Raw genomic sequence first — 17,841 nt, forward strand, 5'->3', positions numbered from 1 at the left:
GTGAGAAATAAATTTAGGAGAGGAAAAAAGAGTTTTATGTTTGGCTATATTGAACTGATGTCAAGAATGGAGACTTTAAACTTTGAAGAAAACTTCTTTTAAAGTAAACAAACCACCAGGTAACAATAAGAATAGCTAATAACCATTGGGATTGCTTACCATGTGGCACACTTTGTTTACATATTAAGCTATATAATTCCCCAAACAATCGCTCTAAAAAGAAGTTACTATTGTGACCTCCATGTTACAGATGAGGAAAGTAAAGCACAGAATGGTCAAATACTTCCCCTAGGCCTCAAGTTTGTACATGGCAGATTCAGGGTGCAAATCCAGGCAGTCTGACTCCAGAGACTGGCCTTTTATCTCTGTATAAAGAAAAAGTAATGCCCTGGTGCCAGGAATGTAATTAAATTTACTTCTAAACAAAATCAACAGGACACAAACACAGCTCTCCAAACATTACATGATAAGATTAATTAAACACTGACTTTTAATAAATGACAGTTCTGCTGCTGAAGTAAAGTAACTGTTCTTATTATGAATGCCATTATAGAAATCACATTGTGTACTGGGCACCAAGTAGAGACTGTTGCTCAGCAAGGACTTCTCCCAGGGGAATTAACTGGATCCCCATTTAGCTCTCTTCTCCAGGGACAATCACCAGCAGACACCCACTTCCATCCACAGTCATCCACTTTGGAGACTATTTACTGGCCATCTATAATGAGCCAGGCACTGGAGCAAACATCGGAACTACAATTCCCTGCTTTTATGGAGCTCCCAATTAGAGCAGGAGACAAAAACAAAATAAAACCACCTATTAAAATAGGGCTTCCTTGGTGGCTCAGTTGATAAAGAATCTGCCTGCAATGCAGGAGACTCAGGTTTGATCCCTGAATGGGGAAAATCCGCTGGAGAAGGGATAGGCTACCCACTCCAGTATTCTTGCCCAGAAAATCCCATGGACAGAGGAGCCTGGTGGGCTACAGAATATGGGGTCGCAAAGAATCAGACATGACTTAACAACTAAACCACCACCATCGTCACCTATTAAAATAATCAGTGATGTGTGCTGGAAATAGTAGACACAGCGGGGAAATGAGGAAATTTCCTCCATGTGAGAATTAGGTAGGATTCAACTAGGATGCAGCTCAGTGTTTCTCAGCCAGAGAAGAGAAGAGTCTGATACAGCACCTTGGAACTACCATAGGACCACCTGTGCCATTTCACACAGGTAGCAGGTACCCAAAACTTCCAGCAGAGCAGATATGGAAATGTCTTTCTAAACGTGAGTGCTCCAACCCTGCCCCCCAACCCCCACCCGCATCCCCCCACCCCTCCCGGCTCTCCTCTTTCTGAAGGCTCTCCTCTTTCTGAAGGCTCTCCCTGAGTAACCCAGTTACAACTGCCTCCCTGTGGTGACAGACAATCCATATCCAAGCCTGACTCAATGATCTCGTCTGCTTCAGCCCTGAATCACACTAGACTTCACTATTTGGGTAACTCTCAAACATCATGGATTTCAAAAAGACATCACTTCCTTTTCCCCCATAGCCTGCTCATTCTCCTACACGTCTCTCTTGGTGCCCAACTACCTCTGCCAGACCTAGAATCATTGCTCTAGTTTCCCCTCTTACCCCAATGCTTACCCAACACAGTAATTACTAAACACTGAGAGCTCCCTGCTTAGAGTCTCTAGTTATCAGCCTGCCCTGCCACATCCATTGTCACGGCATTTGACCGGCCCCTCATCTATCTCCCTTCCCTGCTGGCTCAGACAGGAAGGAATCTGCCCGCAACGTGGGAGACCTGGGTTTGATCCCTGGGTGGGGAAGACCCCCTGGAGGAGGGCATGGCAACCCACTCTAGTGTTCTTGCCTGGAGACTCCAGTGGACAGAGGAGCCTGGCGGGCCACAGTCCATGAGGTCGCAAAGAGCTGGAATGACTGAGAAACTAAGCACACACACATCATCGCCCTTCGCTGAAACAGGGTCTGAAGTGTCTCACTGCCACAGCCTCACTCTGTTTATCATGCAAGTGCCAGAATAATGTTGCAAAAAATGCACATCATGTTCTTCTCCTGCTTTAAAGCCATCAACAGCTCCCCACAGGCTAAAGTTCACAGGCTAAAGCCCACAGGTGTTTCACCTTTTCCTTCCTTTCAGCCTTACCTTTTGCTAATAACCCTTGTCTTCTAGTGCTTCATACTCCACCCATACCAAACTGCTTACAATTCCACGAACTCCTTATGTGGTTTCAGACAGCAACCTCCAGCTCATACTTCTCTCCCTGCTTTAAATGCCTTTCAACACTATCCCCACACCTTCACCCATCTTTCACGTTTCAACTCACAGATCAACTTGTCTCTGAAGCTTTTTGTGATTACTCTGCCTCTGCCTCAAATAGAACAGACCTTTCCTCCCTATGTCCCCACCGCTTCCAGGGCCAAAAATTTTCCAGAGCACTTTGTTATAGTGATTCTATCAGCCTAGCATGATGCCTGCCTATCAGATTGTTTCATTGACAACAACACAGTTTATGGACCAATACTTATGATCTACCAGTAGTAGGTGCTATGGCTAAATACTGGAGAAGCGGAAAAGGTAGACAAAACAATCTTTGCCCTCATAACTTCTTTACAGTCACAAAATAAAACCTTTCAGTTTAAAAGTCAAAAGCATTCCCAAGATTTAGCCTGAAGATAAAATACTTTAAGCTACTTTCATGTAGTTTAAGGGACTTGATTTATAGAGGTCCCTTCTAAAGTTCTGTGCTAATTTTATATTTTTAACTTTACGTCTTTATTTTCTTAAAGGAGTGGGGCCCAAATCTGGGCATATTTTGGGCTCCACAGGAACCTGAATGGCAGAAAGCATTTCACTTTCCTTTTGATGGGAGTGAAAAAGGAGAGTGAAAAAGCTTGTTTATTTTTTTTATTTATTTATTTTTTACTTTACAATATTGTATTGGTTTTGCCATACATCAACATGAATCCACCACAGGTGTACACGTGCTCCCCATCCTGAACCCCCCTCCCACCTCCCTCCCCATACCATCCCTCTCAGTCATTCCAGTGCACCAGCCCCGAGCATCCTGTATCCTGCATCAAACCTGGACTGGGGATTCATTTCACATATGATATTATACATGTTTCAATGCCATTCTCCCAAATCATTCCACCCTTGCCCTCTCCCACAGAGTCCAAAAGACTGTTCTATACATCTGTGTCTCTTTTGCTGTCTCGCATACAGGCTTATCGTTACCATTTTTCTAAATTCCATATATATGCATTAGTATACTGTATTGGTGTTTTTCTTTCTGGCTTACTTCATTCTGTATAATAGGCTCCAGTTTCATCCACCTCATTAGAACTGATTCAAATGTATTCTTTTTAATGACTGAGTAATACTCCATTGTGTGTATGTACCACAGCTTTCTTATCCATTCGTCTGCTGAGGGACATCTAGGTTGCTTCTGTGTCCTGGCTATTATAAACAGTGCTGCGATGAACATTGAGGTACACGTGTCTCTTTCCATTCTGGTTTCCTCAGTGTGTATGCCCAACAGTGGGATTGCTGGGTCATATGGCAGTTCTATTTTCAGTTTTTTAAGGAATCTCCACACTGTTCTCCATAGTGGCTGTACTAGTTTGCATTCCCACCAACAGTGTAAGAGGGTTCCCTTTTCTCCACACCCTCTCCAGCATTTATTGCTTGTAGACTTTTGGATAGCAGCCATTCTGACTGGTGTGAAATGGTACTTCATTGTGGTTTAGATTTGCATTTCTCTGATAATGAGTGATGTTGAACATCTTTTCATGTGTTTGTTAGCCATCTGTATGTCTTCTTTGGAGAAATGTCTGTTTAAAAGCTAGTTTAAAACTCAGCATTCAAAAAACTAAGATCATGGCATCCAGTCCCATCACTTCATGGCAAATAGATGGGGGGAAATGTGGAAACAGTCACAAATTTTATTTTCTTGGGCTCCAAAATTCCTGTGGATAGTGACTGCAGCCATGGAATTAAAAGACGCTTGCTCCTTAGAAGAAAAGCTATGACAAACCTAGACAGCATATTAAAAAGCAGAGACATCAGTTTGCCAACAAAGGTCCTTATAGGCAAAGCTGTGGTTTTTCCAGTAGTCATGTATGAATGTGAGACTTGGACCATAAAGAAAGCTGAGTGCTTAAGAAGTGATGCTTTTGAACTGGAGAAGTGGTGCTGGAGAAGACACTTGAGAGTGCCTTGGACTGCAAGGAGATCAAACCAGTCAATCCGACAGGAAATCAACTCTGAATATTCACTGGAAGGACTGATACTGAAGCTGAAACTCCAATACTTTGGCCACCTGATGTGAAGAGTGGACTAACTGGAAAAGACCCTGATGGTGGGGAAGATTGAGGGCAGGAGGAGAAGGGGACGACAGATGATGAGATGGTTGGATGGCATCACTGACACAATGGACATGAGTTTGAGCAAACTCTAGATGACAGTGAAGGACAGGAAAGCCTGGCGTGCTGCAGTTCATGGGGTCGCAAAGGGTCAGACACAACTTAGTGACTGAACAACAACAGGCTCCACAAAACTTAGAGCCACCTCTGGTTTCTTACATGATTATCTATGGTCACAAATTTTTGTAAACAAAGCTTAAAGAAAAGTCAATAGTGATTTGGGAGGGTTTGCTTTGTGGTACAGGCTTCCTCTTGAACATTGAATGGGAGAGGCTCAGCGCCACCCCTGAGTCCTCCCCTGGGGTAGAGAAAGAGGGTGGGGCCTCTGATCAAGAGTTTCCTATTGTCTCTCTCCTTTCCTACCACCCACACCCCCTAAAAGAGGTGTGAACTAGAAAACAAGGAAGGAAAAGAAAGATAACAAATTCTTCAGGAACAGCAGAATGCCATGGTCCTGAGCTACTAACAGAAAATGCATCACACTGGCTTACTCAGTGTCATCAGGTTCACACCAATCCTATGATCTGTCTGAAATTTCAGAGTAAAACATGTTTGTTGTGGTTGGGAAGTGCGGGGAAGAGGGAAGTTAGAAGCAAGAGGAAAAGAAAAGAAGGACATATGACAAAGAACACGATTAATGAGTCCAGTTCTTCCTTGTGTCATGTGTGGCCTCCCTGTGCAAAAGGAAAGGAATGACGAGCTGGGAATCTGTCATCCACATTCCTTCTCTGTACCCCACCCCTCCTTCAGCATTTCCTTCAGAATCCAGCCAGGCCCTGACATAATAGCTCTAATTGACAAAAGGGAGTAAGAGTGGTGCTGAACCTAAGTTTGTGTGCCTGTCACACACAGAGGCCAAACAAATAGAAACATTTGAGTTTAGAGTGGAGAAAGGTTTACTGCCAGGGCCAAGCAAGGAGAACAAGCAGCACCTACTCAGAAGACTGGAACTCTGATGGCTTTCAGGGAAGAATTTTAAAGGCAATGTCTGGGGTGAGGGGTGCAGCGTGCATGACTTTCTTCTGATTTGGTTGGTGGTGAGGTAACAGGGTGGTGTTTCAGGAATCACAGTCATCAGCCTGGCACTGACCAGTCTGGAGTCTACTAGCTTGCATGCAGCATGAAGTCATCACCCTCCTTCTGGGTGGGGGTCTTAGTTCCTGCAGAATAACTCAAAGATGTGTGCTGGATTGTTATGGGTATCCCTTGAGGAGAAACTAGACATTAGAGGACCATGACACACCAACTTTATATATGAGCAACTAGATCCAGAGTGGTAAAAGACACTTTCAAGTTTCCACCATCATAAGGTTTAAGATTGTGTTTTATCGCTGAACTATTTTTTCTTGTCTGCTTTTCCTTTGTTTCTGCATTCTCTCACTTACATAATTAGTAACTGCTTGAATCTGCACCTTGGAACTCAGGGAAGGCCTATGCGATTGAAGCCTTTTTCTGCAAACAATAAATGGAAGGCATGGAGGGGCTCTTGGACCCAGGAGGGCCTTGCAGGGTCCTGCTCAGTTTCAAGAGGAATGCATAAATTGACAGTTGTGGGGTGGGAGGAGGAGAAGCTGTATGAGTCCAGTTCCTGGTTCTGGTTTGGGTAGGATTTAGATCTTTCTAGGTCCCAAGCATACAAAAACTATGGGTCTACCACTGCTTCCATTATGTAATTCAAATAACATATTAATGTTTTTAATGACACATAACTTACCCATGTGCCCAGTTACCATTAGGATAACTGTTTTTCTAGATTTTGTGATTTTTACATTTTGAACAAACTAGTTACAGAGATGACCTCTCTCTTTCTCTCTCTCTGTCACCGCTCCCTGACACATGTTTGGTTTGCCTTTTCTAACACCATCCTAGTCCTTCTGGATGGTGCGACCTTGGCAGATTCCTACCACTCTGGGTCTGGTTGCTCACTTATAGAGTTGGTGTGTTGTGTCATATTCCTTTAATCCCTATGAGTTTATTAGAGATCATTCTCTTTTATCCTTCAAAGGAAAACAACAATTTAAAAATACTTCTGCTCTGACTTGTACATCCTATGGACTTGTACAGTGTAGAGAATTCCAGTCTGGATGAGAGAAGACATCCTGTGTATGCAGTGATACATCTCATTGTACTCATTCTATAAATATTTACTGAATACCTACCATTTAACAGCTGCTGAGTGTACAATGATGAGCAGAACAGACACATACACCTTGCCTTGTCCGGTTTACTTCCATGGAGCTTACAGTCTATGGAATACAGTTGTGGAGCCTGGGAACATTTCAGGTGTCTGATTTCCAGAACGTGTCCTCTAGGATCTAGTACAGTGGTGAGGAACCTGATTCTGCAGTCAGGTGGCCTGGGTTCAAATCCTAGATCCGTCACTTCTTCGCTTTGCGACCTTGAGCAAGTCTCTTAGACTCTCTGTCTTGCTATTTCCTCCAGGCTAACAATAGCAAGTCCACATGCCCACAGTATATCTCCTGACACGCATGACTCTTTTACTGTCAAACCTTGTACTGTGGCTCAGGGCTGTTCAGGACTGTGGGCTCAAAAGGACTACTCTGCTCTTCCTCCACAGAGAATGCCCAGCTATAGGCCAAAGACAGAAAGATGATTCTCTTCTCAGTTCATGGCATCTGGATTAAGCGGCACTACCCTAAAGTCATGCTGAGTTTTCAGAGAAAACAGCCTTTCTGTTTTTACTCAGTCCATTCAATCTTCGCTTCTTTTGCCCCTATAGTTGAAAAAGTATCTTTGGCAGCTTAAATTAGGAGATCATGTGTAAATGCAACTCAGATTTCATCTGTCTCCTGGTCCTTCTCTTTGAGCTCCCCAATAGCCTCCCCAGTCACACACAAAATAATGAATCCACTTCACAGAAAAATATTGCTGAGAAAATTGAACTTGACAAAGGATTTTATGGAAACAAAGGAAGAAATATTCAAAGCACACAGCTCTAGAGCTGACCACTCCATTTGAAAATTCCTGGTAGGCATTTTTCCACTTCTCCAGATTTTCCTTTCCTGCCAGGTTACCAGCAAAGGTGTCATTGTTTCCCCTCTGGGTGTTACCCAGCCCCATAAAATTGCTAAGATACAAAAATCAACACTTAAGTTCATCCAAGTCAGGAAATAAACTCAAAAGATGTACTACTCCGCTGCTTTCTCTGGTTTACCACCTTCTTTGATTTCATGGCTGAGCATTCCAGCACATGAATGCAATCAAGATTTTTTCAACCAACATTTTAAGTTTTTTTTAGCAACAGGCTTTGTCTGGGCACTTAGAACATCAGGTTGCCCTTCACAGATTGTGCAGCCTGGTATTGAGTCAAGTTGCCCGATCACCCTGCTTGGTATCAGCCCAATACAAAGTCACAGTGTTTAAATCATTACGCTGAGATTTATGTTTCAGTGAATCAGTTGCATTATCTTTCCACACCATTTTTGCCTTAAGCAATAAAACACTGCTATAAAAGGAAGGGAGACAAAAAGGATATAGTTAGCAAAGAATCCTAATTCTGGACCCCTTAAAGGAGTCCAAGCCAGAATTTAAGACTGTTTTCATTGCCTTGCCCCATTTAGGATTCTGCTTGGTTGGCCTTCACATTAGGATAGTTGATTGTTTACAAATGTTTGAACATTTTTCTCACTGACCCATGTTTGGGTGTGCCTTTGGAATAACAAAAGATGAATAAACTAAAAGAATTTGCTTTGGTCCTCGTTTTGAGCTAAATACTGAAAGTAACAATAAAAAAATTAAAGATGGAAGTAGGGATATATATACCTGGATTTCAGTTTGTGAATTTATTTCCACAACACACATCCCAGAGACCTTAAAATAGAGTGTGAGACTATTCCAGTGTAAGACTGGAAGGGAAGAGAGATCACATAATTCAATCCTCTCCCATCACTGATGAGGAAACCAAATCCCAGAGAAGTTATGTGACCTGTTTAGAATCACACAACAGAAGCAATTTCGGGACAAGGTCTCCTGATTCCCAGGAACTTATTTCTTCTTCTTCTTTTTTAAAAAATATAATTGTTACCTTTCATTGAATGATCACTATATACCACAGGAATTTTGATACCAACCAGGGTTCTTGGCCTTCCCCAATCAATAGAAACTGCCTAGAAGCCAGATAAGAATTGCTATCATATAATATGCAGGCTTTATTTTACAAAAAAAAAAAAAAATCATAAATATGTTTAGTAAACTTGATAGATTTTTGTAAATTTAGTTTGAATACCTAATGTCAGAAATTTATGAAAAATGAGCAAAAACAATCCACTGGAATTCAAAAATAAAACAAAAGCCAGGGGCTCCCCTGGTGGTCCAGTGGTTAACAGTCCACCTTGCAATGCAGGGGACACCAGTTCCACTCTTGGTCTGGGAAGACCCACATGTCATGGAGCAACTAAACCCATGCACCTCAACTACTGAGCCAGCATGCTAGAGCCTGCAAGCTGCAACTACTGATTCCATGCACCGCAACTACTGAAGCCCATGTGCCCCGAGCCTGTGTCTCACAACGAGAGAAGCCACAGCGATGAGAAGTCCGTGAAGAGTAGCCCCCACTCTCAGAGACTACAGAAAAGCCTGCGTGCAGCAATGAAGACCCACCATAGTCAAAAAATAAACCAATTAAAAAAAATAAAGCTGAAATGAATGCATAAATTATATATATAAAACAAACAACTTTCCTTCATGTGGTATAGGTTAATCTTTTTGTTTCCCAGTATCTTAGTTGTCTTTACCAGCACAGTAGTTAAAAAAACTAGGAAATGTCAAAGTTATTTAGGGATGTAATTATTATTAAAGAAAAAGCTTTTATTATTTACAAACTTTATATTTTGAAATAAACTTAGGAATTTATTTAGAAATAAAAATCGTTCATCAGCTTTCTCTGCCATTATCACTACTTATGAGCCTCAAATAAATATAATTAAGGAGCTATAGAGGGCTTCCTGGGTGCAGCTAGTGGTAAAGAACCTGCCTGCCAATGTGGGAGATGTAAGAGATGAGGGTTCGATCCCTGGGTCAGAAAGATCCCCTGTAGGACAGCATGGCAACCCACACCAGTTTTCTTGCCTGGAGAATCTTGTGGACAGAAGAGCCTGGTAGGTTACAGTCCTAGGAGCAGCAAAGATTCAGACATGCCTGAAGCGACTTAGCACAAGTGTGGGCAAGGAGATATAGGTGAGGTGGAATGTAAACTGAAGATCTATCAGGAATTAACCTCAGAATTTAAATAAATGAGGTCAGAGCTAGAGACAGAGAGAAGGGGCAAGTGTCTTTATCATGACTTGTTATAAGGCAGCAGCAAATCACCTTTGAGGAACCATGAAGGAACCATGGAGACTGAGGAACCATAAAGGTCTCTTCAGTGTTAGAAGCAGATGACAAAAGTGATCATGTCAGGACAGTAATGCTAGATCTGATTTCATGCATTCACTCTTAACACATAACTGCATATTCAGAATCACATACTTTTACCATAGATACCATACAATTATGAATTTTCCTCTAAGGGAGCAACTCCACATTTTAGGTTGCTTTGGGATATAGTAGAGATTTAACCTCCTATTTCAAAATCATAATCCAAGACTCCATTAGGTAATCCCAGCTCTGTTACCAGTACATTCCAGATTCCACAGGTTCACAGAATTTTTACTTACCTAGGAGTAATTAGATCCAGCAAAATCTTTTGTTTGTTTTCTTTTGTCTTAAGTATAGGCATAGGAAGTTCACTTATTTAGTACTGGTTTTGTTCTCCATCTGCAAGAGATCAAAGTTGGAAACTATCTCTGGCATGGGTAAGTTGTGAAATTGAAACAACTGCATGTGTCAATAGAGTTTGCTTTTTGGAGAGAGACTCATGAGTGAAAATTGAAGAAGGGGTAAATACATTACATATCAATAATAAAAAGTGTTCAGGCAACCAAATATGAAAGATTGCTCTATAAAAATCAAACTCCATAAAATAAATTAAAAAAAAAAAAAGCTAAAAAAGGTGTGAACATTATTAGCAAAAAGACTGCCAAGAGTATCAAGCAATATGCTAGATAACTAGTTGTGAAAAATGACTGTTAAAAGAGATATCATTTATATTTCTATTATTTACAAAATCCTGACAAAATTTTTGCTTCAAAATGAACACAATGATACAGATGGTAGAATTAAAAAAAAAAAAAAGAAATTATTTTCCTTTTTAAAAAATTTATTTATTTATTTATTTTACTTTACAATATTGTATTAGTTTTGCCATACGTTGACTTGAACCCACCATGGGTGTACATGTGTTCCCCATCCTGAACTCTCCTCCCTCCTCCCTCCCCATACCATCCCTCTGGGTCATCCCACTGCACCAGCCCCGAGCACCCTGTCTCATGCATTGAACCCGGACTGGCAATTAATTTCACATATGATAATATACACGTTTCAATGCCATTCTCCCATATAATTCCACCCTCACCCTCTCCTGCAGAGTCCAAAAGACTGTTCAATATATCTGTATCTCTTTGACTGTCTCGCATACAGGGTTATCGTTACCATCTTTCTAAATTCCATATATATACGTTAGTATACTGTATTGGTGTTTTTCTTTCTGGCTTACTTCACTCTGTATAATAGGCTCCAGTTTCATCCACCTCATTAGAACTGATTCAAATGTATTCTTTTTAATGGCTGAGTAATACTCCATTGTGTATATGTACCACAGCTTTCTTATCCATTCATCTGCTGATGGGCATCTAGGTTGCTTCCATGTCCTGGCTATTATAAACAGTGCTGCGATGAACATTGTGTCTCTTTCTATTCTGGTTTCCTCAGTGTGTATGCCCAGCAGTGGGATTGCTGGATCATAAGGCAGTTCTATTTCCAGTTTTTTAAGGAATCTCCACATTATTCTCCATAGTGGCTGTACTAGTTTGCATTCCTACCAACAGTGTAAGAGGGTTCCTTTTTCTCCACACCCTCTGCAGCATTTATTGCTTGTAGACTTTTGGATAGCAGCCATTCTGACTGGTATGAAATGGTACTTCCTTGTGGTTTAGATTTGCATTTCTCTGATAGAGTGATGTTGAACATCTTTTCATGTGTTTGTTAGCCATCTGTATGTCTTCTTTGGAGAAATGTCTGTTTAGTTCTTTGGCCCATTTTTTGATTGGGTCTTTTATTTTTCTGGAATTGAGCTTCAGGAGTTGCTTGTATATTTTTGAGATTAATTCTTTGTCCTTTGCTTTGTTTGCTATTATTTTATCCTATTCTGAAGGCTGTCTTTTCATCTTGCTTATAGTTTCCTTTGTTGTGCAGAAGCTTTTAATTTTAATTAGGTCCCATTTGTTTATTTGTGCTTTTATTTCCAATATTCTGGGAGGTGGGTCATAGAGGATCCTGCTGTGGTTTATGTCGGAGAGTGTTTTACCTATGTTTTCCTCTAGGAGTTAAGTTTCTGGTCTTACATTTAGATCTTTAATCCATTTTGAGTTTATTTTTGTGTATAGTGTTATAAAGTGTTCTAGTTTCATTCTTTTACAAGCGGTTGACCAGTTTTCCCAGCACCAATTGTTAAAGAGATTGTCTTTTCTCCATTGTATATTCTTGCCTCCTTTGTCAAAGATAAGGTGTCCATAGGTGCGTGGATTTATCTCTGGGCTTTCTATTTTGTTCCATTGATCTATATTTCTGTCTCTGTGCCAGTACCATACTGTCTTGATGACTGTGGCTTTGTAGTAGAGACTGAAGTCAGGCAGGTTGATTCCTCCAGTTCCATTCTTCTTTCTCAAGATTGTTTTGGCTATTCAAGGTTTTATGTATTTCCATACAAATTGTGAAATTATTTGTTCTAGTTCTCTGAAAAATACCATTGGTAGCTTGATAGGGATTGCATTGAATCTCTAGATTGCTTTGGGTACTATACTCATTTTCACTATATTGATTCTTCTGATCCATTAACACGATATATTTCTCCATCTATTTGTGTCCTCTTTGATTTCTTTCATCAGTGTTTTATAGTTTTCTATATAAAGGTCTTCTGTTTCTTTAGGTAGATATATTCCTAAGTATTTTATTCTTTTCATTGCAATGGTGAATGGAATTGTTTCCTTAATTTCTCTTTCTGTTTTCTCATTGTTAGTGTATAAGAATGCAAGGGATTTCTGTGTGTTAATTTTATATCCTGAAACTTTACTATATTCATTGATTAGCTCTAGTAATTTTCTGGTGGAGTCTTTAGGGTTTCTTATGTAGAGGATCATGTCATCTGCAAACAGTGAGAGTTTTACTTCTTCTTTGCCAATCTGGATTCCTTTTATTTCTTTTTCTGCTCTGATTGCTGTGGCCAAAACTTCCAAAACTATGTTGAATAGTAGTGGTGAGAGTGGGCACCCTTGTCTTGTTCCTGACTTTAGAGGGAATGCTTTCAATTTTTCACCATTGAGGACAATGTTTGCTAAGGGTTTGTCATATATAGCTTTTATTATGTTGAGGTATGTTCCTTCTATTCCTGCTTTCTGGAGGTTTTTTTTTTTTTTTTAATCATAAATGGATGTTGAATTTTGTCAAAGGCTTTCTCTGCATCTACTGAGATAATCATCTGGTTTTTATTTTTCAATTTGTTAATGTGGTGTATTATATTGATTGATTTGTGGATACTGAAGAATTCTTGCATCCCTGGGATGAAGCCCACTTGGTCATGATGTATGATCTTTTTAATATGCTGGTGGATTCTGTTTGCTAGAATTTTGTTAAGGGTTTTTGCATCTATGTTCATCCATGATATTGACCTGTAGTTTTCTTTTTTTGTGGCACCTTTGTCAGGTTTTGGTATTAGGGTGATGGTGGCCTCATAGAATGAGTTTGGAAGTTTACTTTCCTCTGCAATTTTCTGGAAGAGTTTGAGTAAGATGTGTGTTAGTTCTGCTCTAAATTTTTGGTAGAATTCAGCTGTGAAGCCATCTGGTCCTGGGCTTTTGTTTGCTGAAGATTTATGATTACAGTTTCAATTTCCATGCTTGTGATGGGTCTGTTAAGATTTTCTATTTCTTCCTGGTTCAATTTTGGAAAGTTGTACTTTTCTAAGAATTTGTCCATTTCTTCCAAGTTGTCCACTTTATTTACATATAGTTGCTGATAATAGTCTGTTATGATTCTTTGTATTTCTGTGTTGTCTGTTGTTATCTCTCCATTTTCATTTCTAATTTTGTTGATTTGATTTTTCTCCCTTTGTTTCTTGATGAGTCTGGCTAATGGTTTGTCAATTTTATTTATCCTCTCAAAGAACCAGCTTTTGGTTTTGTTGATTTTTGCTATGGTCTCTTTTGTTTATTTTGCATTTATTTCTGCCATAATTTTTAAGATTTCTTTCCTTCTACTAACCCTGGGGTTCATAATTTCTTCCTTTTCAAGTTGCTTAAGGTACAGAATTAGGTTATTTATTTGAGTTTTTTCTTGTTTCTTGAGGTAAGCCTGTATGGCTATGAATCTTCCCCTTGGCACTGTTTTTATAGTGTGCCATAGGTTTTGGGTTGTTGTGTTTTCATTTTCATTCATTTCTATGCATATTTTGATTTCTTCTGTGATTTGTTGGTTATGCAGCAAGCATGGTGTTCAGCATCCATATGTTGGAATTTTAAATAGTTTTAGACATATTTTTAATACTAGTGTCAGAGGAAAAATAATTCCTCTAAATTAACTTTCATATTTCCAAAATTTACTTAGCTATTTTTAGAGTTTTTTTCTCCAACTGGAAATTTTACATGGGAGAAAAAAAAAAGGTTAATGGAGGAAACAAATCAGAGAACAGACATTTATAGAAAATGGAAGAAGGATACTGAAGACAGAGAAGACTGAATCAAGATGGTTCCAGAGATGATTCATTTATTCTTTATTTTCTTTCTTCACCAAATAATTATTGAGCCTCATGTATTCTCCTAGGTACCAGGGATACAGGACGGCACAAAACAAAGTCCCTTTCTTTGTGTGGATTGTAGTCGAGTGCAGGGGTGGAACAACTTTTTCTATAAAAGGTCAATAAATATTTTAGGCTTTGTGATCCATACAGTCTCTTTCATGACTGCTGCTGCTGCTGCTGCTAAGTCACTTCAGTCGTGTCCAACTCTGTGCGACCCCATAGATGGCAGTCCACCAGGCTCCTCTGTCCCTGGGATTCTCCAGGCAAGAACACTGGAGTGGGTTGCCATTTCCTTCTCCAATGCATGAAAGTGAAAAGTGAAAGTGAACTCAGTCGTGTCTGACTCTGTGCGACCCCATCGACTGTAGCCCACCAGGCTCCTCCATCCATGGGATTGTCCAGGCAAGAGTACTGGAGTGGGTTGCCATTTCCTTCTCCACTTTCATGACTACTTAACTATATTGTTGTAAGTGCCAAAGCCAGACAAACAGACAGACAGACAAATGACCATGATTGAGCTTCAATTAAATTTTTTTTAATTGAAACAGATGGTAGGCCAATTTGTCCTTCAATCATAGTTTGCCAACCTCTGTTCTAAGTGGAAGGAGACAAAAAAATGTTTAATATCATTCCAGATAACAATAATTGCCTTGAAGAAAAGTAGGATAGGCTGAGGGATTAGAACTCAATGGTGTGGGAATGCTATTGTTTTAGATTGTTAGAGAAGGTCTTTTTAATGACAATGAAGCAGTGAACCTAAATGAAGTGAGGCTGTTAGAGAGGACCTAGTGCATGAGCAGAGAGTTTGACTCTAAATAACATCATGTATAGTTGATCTATTATAATAGGAAAGAAGACAAAATATAACATTACAGAAGTGGGAAAGTTGGCATATATGGCTGGAAAAATGTGGATGTTCTCCTGGATCACTGATGGAAAGTGATGATTAGGGCTACAATGAATACACTTATACACTTCTCTCAGCCTTTTTCCTATTCTCTGAAGACAATAAATCCAGTAAGTATGCGGGTAGGGAAAAAACCTACAGGAAGAAATTTAATAGTATTTTTTAACAGAGGCAAGAGATGCAGTTGGAAAAGGAAGAAGTACATTCTAGGAATAACTGGTGGATGGTGCAGCAGCTCTGAAGAATATCATATGACCTGGAAATAGGAATTAAAATCACACTGCTTGACTGAGGGCATGTATCCTGATGTGTGTGCATGTGTGCTCAGTCAGGTCTGATTCTTTGTGACCCAATGGACTGTAGCCTGCCAAGCTCCTCTGTACATGGAATTTTCCAGGCAAGAATACTGGAGTAGGTTGCTGTTTCTTACTCCAGGGGATCTTCCAGATTCAGGGATCAAAACTGTGTCTCTTGCTTCTCCTATATTGGCAGGCAGATTCTTTACCATTATGACCTGAGAAGGCCACTGTGATGTGCAGTGATTGTTATTACTTAAGGATCATGGGAAGTGATGGGAAGAATTTAGAAAATGTCATTAAAAGTTTAAATATTTAAGATTAGGATGAGATGTATGGAAAGGGTAACATGGAAACTTACATTACCATATGTAAAATACATAGCCAACAGGAATTTACTGTATGGCTCAGGAAACTGAAACAGAGGCTCTGTATCAATCTAGAGGGGTGGAATGGGGTGGGAGATGGGAGGGAGATTCAAAAGGGAGGAGATGTATGTATACCTATGGCTGATTCATGTTGAGGTTTGACAGAAAACAACAAAATTCTGTAAAGCAATTATCCTTCAATAAAAAAAATAAATTAAAAAAAAAGTTTAAATATTTAATCAGCAATAGTATTATATCCATCCCTGGGGCCTTTGCAGGGAGATGTCAGAGATAATAATTAAAGCAAAGTGAAATTTTCTATTAATATCTGTTGTACTATGCTGCTGCTGCTGCTAAGTCACTTCAGTTATGTCCAACTCTGTGCGAGCTGCCAGCAAAGAGGCCTGTTGTTTCAGTCCAACTGAGGTCGTTCCTGACTTGCCTCGTGAAATATATTAAATTATGGGCAAACAAGGCAAGTTTTATATAATCAAAGCTCATGAGAAAAATTGATAGAGACAACTGCAATATAGGAAAGAATATGGTATATAGCTTAGCACTGGGAACAGACATAAAGAAAATTTAACTTGATAATTAAGAATTATCAATACATATGTAAAATTAATTCCTAACTGCTACAGCACTACATGTAAAATCTTATTTCATGAGAAATAAATTCTAGAGATCACTCATGTCCAGACAACAGTGATACCTGTGAGTCAGAGTTAACAGTACCTCCCCTGAAATATTACATCACACCAGGTGGATACCTAGTGGGTGTAAACTATATTGCAAAATAAGAGCGCAAATGATCACACTGTCTCATTCCTTATACCTGCTTACAGCTTGACTCTAGACTGCCTGAACTTCAAAGCCTTTACTCTGCAGGAACAATCAACTCTGAAGGTGATGTTTGCAAAGAAATTACCAACTAACAAGGAATCTTCACTTTAAGATTTACCTTCTCAAAGTAGCATCGACATATATACACTACCATGTGAAAAACAGATAGCTGGTAAGAAGTTTCTGTATAACACAGGGAGCCCAGCCTGGCACTAAGTGACGACCTAGAAGAGTGGGATGGGGGAAGGAAGGAGATTCAGGAGGGAAGTGATAAATGTATAATTATGGCTGATTTGCATTGTTGTATGGCAGAAACCAACACAACACTGTAAAGCAATTTTACTCCAATTAAAAAAAACAAAAGATTTAACTTCTCAAAATAAAACCATGAGGTTTATACACTGACCATCAAAACAAATCCTAATTCAAGTTATGTCTCCTCAGAGAGCAGCAGTGATGGTCACATTGAAGAACAAGCCCTCCTATTTTGCATTAAAAGCTCATGGATTTGAAGGGGAGGAGAAAAGGCAGATTGAGTCAACAGCGTGTAACACTGATAACCAGGAAGTTCCTTGCTCCCTTTTCAGCTAAGTAAATGAGTCACTGTTGTAATCTTGACTAAGCCACTTAAGTTCCAAGTACTCAACTTCCTTCCGTCTAATAACAATGACTTAATAGAAAGAAATACTGAAAACGTGAGAAAAGACAATGTCTTTTTTATGATTACTAGCAGCTAACAATAACAGATGACTAAGGAAAAAAAAGAGATGGGAATACCAGACCACCTGTCCTGCCTCTTCAGAAACCTATATGCAGGTCAGGAAGCAACAGTTAGAACTGGACATGGAAAAACAGACTGGTTCCAAATAGGAAAAGGAGTACGTCAAGGGTGTATATTGTCACCCTGCTTATTTAACTTATATGCAGAGTATATCATGAAAAATGCTGGGCTAGAGGAAGCACAAGCTGGAATCAAGAATGCTGGGAGAAATATCAATAACCTCAGATATGCAGATGACACCACCCTTATGGCAGAAAGTGAAGAGGAACTAAAAAGCCTCTTAAT

At 39.7% G+C, this 17,841-nt stretch overlaps 1 protein-coding gene across 26 annotated transcripts in view; it reads right to left on the reverse strand.

Annotated features, from left to right (window-relative positions):
* Window positions 1-17,841, reverse strand: part of LOC147371216 (uncharacterized) — a 360,632-nt gene that overhangs the window by 219,985 nt on the left and 122,806 nt on the right. For 22 of the 26 annotated variants that reach the window (XR_015165984.1, XR_015165987.1, XR_015165982.1 and 19 more), the window contains exon 3: window positions 10,127-10,226. The exons of 3 other annotated variants lie outside the window; for them this stretch is intronic. The gene's annotated coding sequence lies outside the window, so the exon portion shown is untranslated. Of the gene's footprint in view, window positions 1-6,577; window positions 7,918-10,126; window positions 10,227-17,841 lie in introns of those variants that run through there. One more of the 26 variants, XR_015165995.1, reaches the window with a different exon arrangement.

Source organism: Bos grunniens, chromosome 6, assembly GCF_055505025.1.
Source record: "Bos grunniens cultivar Pamir isolate PY7600 chromosome 6, Bosgru_T2T1.0, whole genome shotgun sequence".
Taxonomy (NCBI): Eukaryota; Metazoa; Chordata; class Mammalia; order Artiodactyla; family Bovidae; genus Bos; species Bos grunniens.